The sequence below is a fragment of the Pongo pygmaeus genome, chromosome 18 (assembly GCF_028885625.2).
Source record: "Pongo pygmaeus isolate AG05252 chromosome 18, NHGRI_mPonPyg2-v2.0_pri, whole genome shotgun sequence".
NCBI classification, from domain to species: domain Eukaryota; kingdom Metazoa; phylum Chordata; class Mammalia; order Primates; family Hominidae; genus Pongo; species Pongo pygmaeus.
In genome coordinates, this window is record NC_072391.2 from 83,621,548 (window position 1) to 83,629,195 (window position 7,648).

The window sequence follows — 7,648 nt, forward strand, 5'->3', positions numbered from 1 at the left end:
GCATCATTTCACTGTTCCCAGACTGTCTACATTTAAAAGTTTCTTCAAAGATTTTCCTTCGTAAACGATCATCAGAAGCACATCAAAAACCCTGAGCACTCTCCCCTCTGCCCCGCTCCCTGTTAGCTGATTTTATAACCCTCCTCCTCAGCGTAAACAGAGCTGATCACTTTATACCCTTTGTATATTGTTTCTTAATATGAATGAAGTGAAACAGCTAACCAGTAGTCGTTCAAATTATTGCCTAACATAAACTGACAAGGAGCGTTGAAGTGTTTAGCCTCAGAAACTGTGAACGTGGTCACAGCTTAGTAATTAACTCACATTTACTTAACCCCAACATTCATTTTGTTATTATTATTATTTTTAATCAAGGAAACAAGGTTCATTCCGTGGGATAAGGATTGGATCTGATCTGCGGCCATTTATTTTCTATGCAACCTACCCCTGCCCTCGCTGCCGACGCTGCCTCAATCAGCTTCCCAGGGACAAACGTGAAATCAAGCCCACCAGCTCCAAGACAAACACAATCTCAGGGACTGGGCCCCAAAGCCACGATGGGCAGGGATTGCTCCCAGACGAGGGAATGCTTTCAAAAGAAACAGAGAGTTTTTACCTTTTTGCCAACAATTCTGTGGGCAACATTTGTTTTCTATTTTCCTTTTTTCTCCCACTAAATCACTTTTATAAACTCCTCAAAAGTTTCAGTTTATTCAGTGACAATTAGTTTATGGCATTTCTGAAGTGGATTTAGATTCGAGTGATAAAATTACAAGCCAAAATTGCAACCATAATGGAAAATCCTGGTTCATGTTTGGCCTTTGAGACCACAACTGAGAGATTACGGGTGGACGCCAGCGAGCAGGGGGCAGCCGTCACTGAGCGTTCCCTTCTCCACGGAGCAGGGTCCCCATCTGCCACCTCCTGGGGTGATGGCGGGACAGGAGGTATGGACATGGCAGAACACGTGGCAGGACAGGTGGAAAAAGAACACAGGCTGGTTGGCAGGTTCACATCTTCTCGCCCCGAGACATGTTCTTTCTGTCCTCAATTTCAGAACCAGCACTTTCCTGAATTCCAGGCCAGCTGATTGCATCTCAGTTTCTTAGTGTTTAACGGAGACCTTCCTGAGCTATTTCCTGATAGCAGCTGGGAGCCTTTTGAACAGCCTGCAGCGGGATTCTGGAACAATCTAAACTGGCCATGGCAGTTCCAGGGGCAGGGCTGACTTTGAACTCCAGCAGGAAGTGCAGTGCGAGGCCAGCTCACCCACTTCAGCGTCTCTTTCCTTTGGGTCGTTTAGACCCCAACAACACCCCCAAGTCCTGTCGCCCCTGCGGGAAGGAGAGGCTGGTGGGAGGAAAGAAGGCTTGTTGAGCATCTACTGCACGTCCAGCCCTGGGGCTACGGCTGGGAGCTGGACAGGCTGGGTCCTTGCCCTCCTGGGGGCCTGCCTTCTAGTGGGGAGAGAGATAGAGACGGAGGAAACAAAACACAGACCAGAGGATTTCAGAGGGTCTGAGGGCTCCGAGGAGAAGGAACACGATGATGTCATAGAGTCATTGTGGGGGAGGGGCCGGCCAGCCAGGGCAGGCAGGGGCGGCCTCTCTGACGAGAAGGAGGCCACTGGGCTGAGGCCAATGAATGAGAAAGAGCCAGTCACGTGGTGAGCTGGGAGAGGGCATTCCAGGCAGTGTGACCAGCGCTTGCAAAGGCCCTGGGGCTGGACAGTGGAGTCTGAGGTACAGGATGATCCCTGGATGAGTGCCTGAGTACATGAAGCATGGGTGGAGAAGGTCAGCTCCCAGCGTGGCTGCAGGAGGCATCCTCTTCCTTTATCCCCTCTCCACCTGCCGCCTGTTACTCCTCCTTCCTCCCCCGCCACATGGCAGGTCCCTGACCATCTCAGCTGCATCCTCTTCTCATCCCACAAGCTCTCCCCAAAAGACCCCACTCCTCCCCACCTTCAACCATCTCTGGCAGGGAGGAGGGGGAACTGAGAGGCTACTTTCTGACCCAGGACCCTGAGCCTGTGTACAGAAAGAGCACAAGCTGGGTGAGCTGCTTGCCAAGGAGTGGCATCTGCCCCCATCAGTGGACACAAAAAGCCCCAGGGGTTAAGTGGCCATGGCTGCCCTCATGGCTGCACCGGGAGATGACCGTGTTCCCACTCTCAGTCCTGCCGAGGTGCCTGACACCCCTGCATCCAGGAGCTGGGGAGTCTAAGAGCTTGTAAAAAGTGTACAAGTGCCAGATGCTTGTTGTGCACAAATCTAAACGCAGAAAAGCACTGAAAGAAGAATCCAGAAAACCACAGTTCCCATTTTGATATCGGAGCGAACAAAGGCAGATCCCAAGCTCTTTCTCTTCCCTAGATCAATACAGACAGACAGACAGGTGGATAGATAGATAGATAGATAGATAGATAGATAGATAGATAGATAGATAGATATAGATCATTGAAAGACAAATAGAGATGGATGATAGATACATGCTTACAGATGCACACATACACGTTAAATGGTGTAAAAATGGAATCACTCTGTAGGCTGTTTTACCACCTACTTTACTAAATTAATGAGTTACTGAGTATAATTTAATTTTATATACTAATTGGAAACTGTGTCATTAGGTTTTTAAGTCTATGGCATCACTTTCACTTGTATTTTTCTATTGATTTCTTTTCTTTTTTTTTTTTTTGAGACAGAGTCTCACTCTCACCCAGGCTGGAGTACCGTGGCACGATCTTAGCTCATTGCAACCATCACCTCCCGGGTTCAAGTGATTATCCTGCCTCAGCCTCCCAAATAGCTGGGATTACAGGTGCCCACCACCATGCCTGGCTAATTTTTTGTATTTTTACTAGAGATGGGTTTTTACCATGTTGTCCAGGCTGGTCTCAAACTCCTGGCCTCAAGTGACCCACCCGCCTTGGGCTTCCAAAGTGCTGGGATTACAGGAGCGAGCCACCGTGCCCAGCCCTATTGATTTTGAAATTGTAAAGAGAGTCGTGCTCTCTATGAATTCACACAGTAGGCGGGTGAGTCAAGTGAGCAGGGAGGCACACTCGGCATCACTCATCCCCAGCTGCACCCTGCTTGCTCAACAGTGCCTGTGTGTCCTGCCTTGCCTACTGTTTTATTCATACGGAAAGACACCCGTATGGTATTTATTTGAACAGAAATGGTGTCACATCATGCATGTATTTCCTGCAACTTCCTTTTTCCCTTGCCGAGTCCTGCATGAACATCTTTTCTGTCAGCTCATGTAGATCTTCCCAGCCTTTTACCTGATTCCCAAACCATTCTTACTCCCTAAGAATTCGCCTCCACAAACCTCTTATGAGAACACCAGCCAGTGGCTGAGGGCCCTTCCTAGTACAGTGTAACCTCACCTTAACTGGATTCCAGCTGCAAGGACCCTGTTTCCAAATAAAGTCACATTCACAGAGACTTGGGGTTGGGGGACACAGTTAAATCCCTAGCAGCATCTGAGTTTGGGGTTCTTCCAGGAGCAGGCAAGAATTCAAGCACAAGTCGTTTATTCGGGAGGTGCAGGGGACACCCCAGGGGACTGGGGTGTGAGCATAGAGGTGAAGACAGCCCCACACGCAGAGTGTTCTTCATGCGGCTGCCCCACTGGGTGATGAGAGCTCCCTCCTGCAGGGAAATGGGAAAATGGTGCAAAGCCCATGCCTTGAAATTCTCTGCCCAAGGGGCGAGGGAGCAGGAGTGCTCGCAGGCCACCTCCCGAGAGCTGTGTGCTCCTCTCCACATGAGGCCTGAGAATTATATGCTCCTCACAGCATGAGGCCTGCCACACTGGGTGTTGGCACAGCAGCCTGGTGTGGTTTGGGGAAAAGCCCTCAAACCCAGACATGCAAATCACAGTCACTGGAAATTGGCTAGAGCCTGGCACTCAATGAATAGCCAGGCAACAGCAACATCAGCCTCCTGATAGAAATGCAGAGTCCCAGGCCCCACCCCAGACCTGCAGAATCAGAATCTGCATTTCAGTGACATCTCCATCCTGGGTGTGCATATGGCAGCTTGAGAAGCACTGAGCCGGCATCCACTGGGAAGGCCAAGTAAGGGGTGCGGACACGGTAGGTACACTCAGAGCTGGCACTCTAGCCAGACCTCCAGGCCCCCAGTACTCCCCACCCAACTACTCTCCTTCAGATGCAGTGGCCAGGAAAGCCCTCCAGCAGAACAGAGTCAGGATGGCACTAACCCACCAGGAAGGCAGACTTCGTGGTTGAAAGGATTGCCCGGTAAAGAACAAAGAAGGATGAGACTAAAGCAAGGTAGTCCATGGTTCCCCAGAGTCAGAGGCAGGAGCACTGGGGGCCCAGAGCACACAGGCCAGAGTGGACCAGGGTTCTGGTTGCATCATGGTCAGGACCCTGCATATAGCACGGCCACTGGTTCAGAGTCAGCAGCGGCCAGCCTTCTTGAAGAACAGCTGCTCATTTCTGCACTCACCACAGCTTTCTGGAGGTCTCCCAGCCCTGCTGATAGAGAAACAACAGGCCTGTTTCCTGTTCAGTCCCAACAGGCCTGCACAGTCCCAAGAAAGACCTGTCCTGGAGCCAGTGACCACAAGGAGCCAAGGAACAGCCCTGCTCATCTTGTCTCCTCCCAGTGTCTACCTTGACCATGATTCCATTCCTATCCACTGTCCAAGTGATCAGTCAGGCTACACACTCTGCCGGGAACTGGGGAGCAATTGAAGTTTATTGAGCAGGGGAAGCACTCTGAGGAAAGTGCGCTAGGCTGCAAGAGTTGGCAACCAGGATGGTTGGGAGTGGGAGACAGCAGAGCACAATCATAGAACTGCTTATCTGGGAAAGCGTCCCATCATTTTCTGTAAGTATTCCTCAAGCCCTGGCTTAGGAAAACAGGCAGAAAGATCTCCCTCTAGCCACATGAAATGCCAGGCATTTCTTAAAGCCCAGGGCAATTTTCCATTGAAAAGCAAGCTGGCCTTTAATGACAGGAAAAATAGCTCAGTTTATCATGTTCCATCCATATCATGTTACATTATCAGGTCACAACTCCACTTCTCAAATAGTATGTGCCTATGCATTATGTGTGTCAGGGGCTGCCCTCACGGGGAATGCTGGACAAGACATAGTCCCTTCCCCCACAGAGCTCATAGTCTAGAGAAGGATCCGGACAAGTCCCCAGGCACACACAAGGCATGTAATTAAGGAAATCATGAGGACAGGGAGCTATGGGCACACCGAGGACTGGAGGGCTCCAGCCCAGACTGAAAGGATCAGGGAAGGCAACATTCAAGTGGGCAAGACCTGAGAGACCAGCAGGCATTGACTCAGCTAAAGAAGAGGGAGGAGAGAGTTCCAGGCAGCCAGGCAGCACACACCAAGGTCCTGAGGGTGCGGGTGCATCTGAAGAAATTCAACAAGAGATTCCTTGTTGATAACTGAGGGTGGAAATGCTGGGGTGGTGGAGGAGACTAATGAGATGAGCACATCCATAAAATATGCATGCAGTGGGATTTCATTGTGTAAACTCACAATTGCATTCACACATACACAGAGAGAAACAGCAGAAGAAAAAATACCAGAATGCTCAAAGATGCTCTCTGGGTAATGCAGCTACAAATGACTTGGTCTTCTTCATTCTATTCTATAATAATCAAATTTCCTACAATAAAAATTGTAGCAGTTACCTATGGCTCATAAAATGCTGCACAAGAAACAACCACAATATCTTAGCAGCATGCTAATCCAGGTTGGGCTCAGCTGGTATGGCTCATCCTGCCCCTGGGGTCAGTCGGCTAACCTGGGCATGTTCCTCTCATGGCAATAGCAGAGGCACACGGGAGCAGCATGCAAGGCCCCTTAAGTCCTCGGCTGGGAACCAGCATGCCACTGCTTCTACCGCATTCTATTGAACAAAGCAAGTCACATGATGAGCTCAAAGTTAAGAGGCGGGGAAATACATTCTGTCCTTGTGGTGCTGGGGAACTGCAATGTCTTATGACAAAGGTGACAAAAGTAGTGGATCTGGGGAGTGGTGAGGAATTTCAGCCAATGTTGTAGTCAACATGAGCATTGCAGGAATGTTATTGGACAGGAAGAGGGAGGAGGAGGTGTGGGAACTGGAAATCAAGCTCCTGCCAATGCCCTCAAAAGGTAGGTGAAATACAGTAGTGTGTTGAGTCAGACATGTTAACCACCCAGGATGAAGAAGGCACATCTAGATCCACATCCTAAAAGCTCAGGGTCATGGGAGGACAAGGCAGAGAGAAACCAAAACCCAGCTCTCCATTTGGGGAGAACTGGACATCACTGTTGCCTCAGTTTACCCATCTCTGAAATGGGGATGGAAGAGCCTCTGACATGCTATTTGTGAGTGCTCAGAATAGCACCTGGCATACAACACACACAACGCAAGTCATTTTTAAATATAAATAAAGCACACACGGGACAGTAGGCTTCTTCAGTCTCTCCCTTCGAATTGGCCCTGTCTGCAGAGGGATGGTAGCCCCCACTCAGCCTGCAGCCCTCCGCACGCCCCTTTACCTAGTGTCTTGCACACTGCTTCTCTTTTTCTATGAAATAAATACAACACTTCCCTCCGGCAAAAGAGAAATAAAAGCAGTTCCTTAATGCATAAGAAGAAAGTATGGAAGAAATTCCAGTTTGATGGTCTACAGGTATGTTTGTTTGGACTGGCGCATATAAATCAGTGCCTGGCTTACATCAGATTATCACAGCGGAGTGGGCTCTGGGCTGATTGCACCTTTACAATCTGTTTACGAGGAGGGCTGAAGTGAAGCGTTCTGGAAGAGGCTGATGCATAAGCCTTTAAAAGTTTTCATAATTGCTCAGCTTGGACCGTTCTGCTCTGGGAGACACAGCCCCATGAAGCAACTGAGGGATGTTCAAAATTGCTCAGCTTGGACCGTTCTGCACTAGGAGACACAGCCCCATGGAGCAACTGAGAGATGTGATCCCTTCCTCCCACTCCAGCCACCCCTGAGCCGTGAATGCTGTCCCAACACCACCCAGGGATGGTGCCTGGGAACACTGGAGGATCTTTCCCTCTACTGCTTTTCCCTGAGGATATATGAATGTGTCTGGGAGTTTACAAGACACACTTATATGCGCACTCATCTTAAGTGTCCTGGTTACCTCTTATGTCTCAGTCCCCTCCCCATACAGCATTCCAGAAGGTACTTCTTTCTTTGCTGCATCCTCAGGACCTTTGCACATGCTGTTGCTTCTGCCCGGAGCACAGTCCACCTTTCACAGCCTAGGAGATGGACAGAAGCTGAGCTTGTTCCTGCCCATCTCCCAGGCTGAATGTTGTCTTCCTTGATGCTGAGATGGGGGCTAGTGTGGGCTGCATCGTGCCCCTCTAACATTTATAGGTTGAAATCTTAGCCCCCAGCAGCTCAGAACATGGCCTTATTTGGAAATAGGGTCATTGCAGATGTAATGTTGGGTGAAGAGGAGGTTGCACTAGAATATGGTGGTCTGTAATCTAATCTGACTGTGTCCTTATAGAAAGGGGAGATTTGGATGCAGACATGCACACACCCTGCTGACACCTGGATCTGGAACTTCTGGCCTCCAGGATGTGAGACAATGAATTCCTGTTGTTGAACCTGCCCAGTC